This window comes from Octodon degus, unplaced genomic scaffold, assembly GCF_000260255.1.
Source record: "Octodon degus isolate 3935 unplaced genomic scaffold, OctDeg1.0 scaffold00143, whole genome shotgun sequence".
NCBI lineage: Eukaryota > Metazoa > Chordata > Mammalia > Rodentia > Octodontidae > Octodon > Octodon degus.
In genome coordinates this window covers 397,427-398,811 of record NW_004524719.1, presented here as the reverse complement: position 1 = coordinate 398,811, position 1,385 = coordinate 397,427, and the positions used below count along the sequence as shown (strand labels likewise).

Below are 1,385 nucleotides of genomic sequence, written 5' to 3'. Positions count from 1 at the left end.
CAAGGAAACCACATCCGGTACTGCAGCTGCAATTGGGGTCACCACTTGATTCAGTTTACGGTAATCTACCATCATTCTCCAAGACCCATCTGTCTTCTGCACAGGCCAAATGGGAGAATTTAGTGGAGATGTGGTGGGGACCAACACCCCTGCATCCTTCACATCCTTGATGGTGGCACTAATCTCTGAAATCCCTCTAGGAATGTGGTACTGCTTTTGGTTCACTATTTTACCAGCCAAGGGCAACCCTAAGGGCTTCCATTTGGCCTTTCCAACCATAATTGCCCTCACATTGCAGGTTAGGGAACCAGTGTGAGGATGCTGCCAAGTACTAAGTATATCTATGCCAATTATGCATTCTGGAACAGGGGAGATGACTACAGGATGGATCCGAGGACCTACTGGACCTACTGTGAATTGGACCTTTGCTAAAACTCCATTGGTCCCCTGCCCTCCATAGGCCCCTACTCTCACTGGAGGGCCACTATAGTGTTTTGGTTCCCATGGAATCAGTGTCAGTTCAGAACCAGTGTCCAGTAGTTCCAGAAATGTCTGATCATTCCTCTTTCCCCAGTGTACAGTCACTTGGGCAGAAGACCTTAGGTCCATCTGGGGAAGGATGGGAGGAAGACTGACTATACAAATTCTGAGGGCATTAGGAATCCCTTCATCAATAGTAAACCATGGAAGATCAGGCATCTCTTACTCATTCATAGTGGGCCACCTTTTGAGCCATACTTCTGTCAACCAGCCAAATAGACTGTTAACACCTTTCTGTACTCCATGAGCTGCAACATTGAATTCAGAATCCCTACTTAATGGGCCCATATCAACAAACTCCGCCTGATCCAGGTGTATGTTTTTGCCACCATTATCCCACACTCATAAAATCATTCCCATGCCTGCTCATTAGGCCTCTGCTTGTAAGAGTGAGAAAACTCAAGAAGGTGTTTGGGAGAATAGTGGATCTCTTCATGGATCACATTATGTATCTCTCCCTTAGGCGACTTCTGTGATTGAAGCCTGGTTATGGGCCTAGAAGCAAAAATGGGTGCTTAGGGTGGGTCCTGAGAAGTCACAGCATTATCCTGTTCATTCCACTCAGGATTAGTGTCTCCAGATATATTAGGAGACACTGGTACTGCAGAGGAAGAAGGCAATGATTCCTCTGCCACGATGGGCAGGGAATTCTCTTGCTCAGGTATAATAATCTCATTGGCATCTAAAAACTCAGCATCCTCAACCTCCTCAGGATCCTCGCACACATCTCCATTCCAATTTACAGGATCCCATTCTTTCCCAATCAGCGCCCTCACCTTTGCTTCAGATACCCTTCGAGGCTGAGTGTGTAATGTCCGTTGCAGTTCAGCCAATCAAATTATAAG

At 46.5% G+C, this 1,385-nt stretch overlaps 1 pseudogene; it reads right to left on the bottom strand.

Annotated features, from left to right (window-relative positions):
- Positions 1-699, bottom strand: part of LOC101563193 — a 123,992-nt pseudogene extending 123,293 nt beyond the window's left edge.
- Positions 700-1,385: the final 686 nt, after the last annotated feature.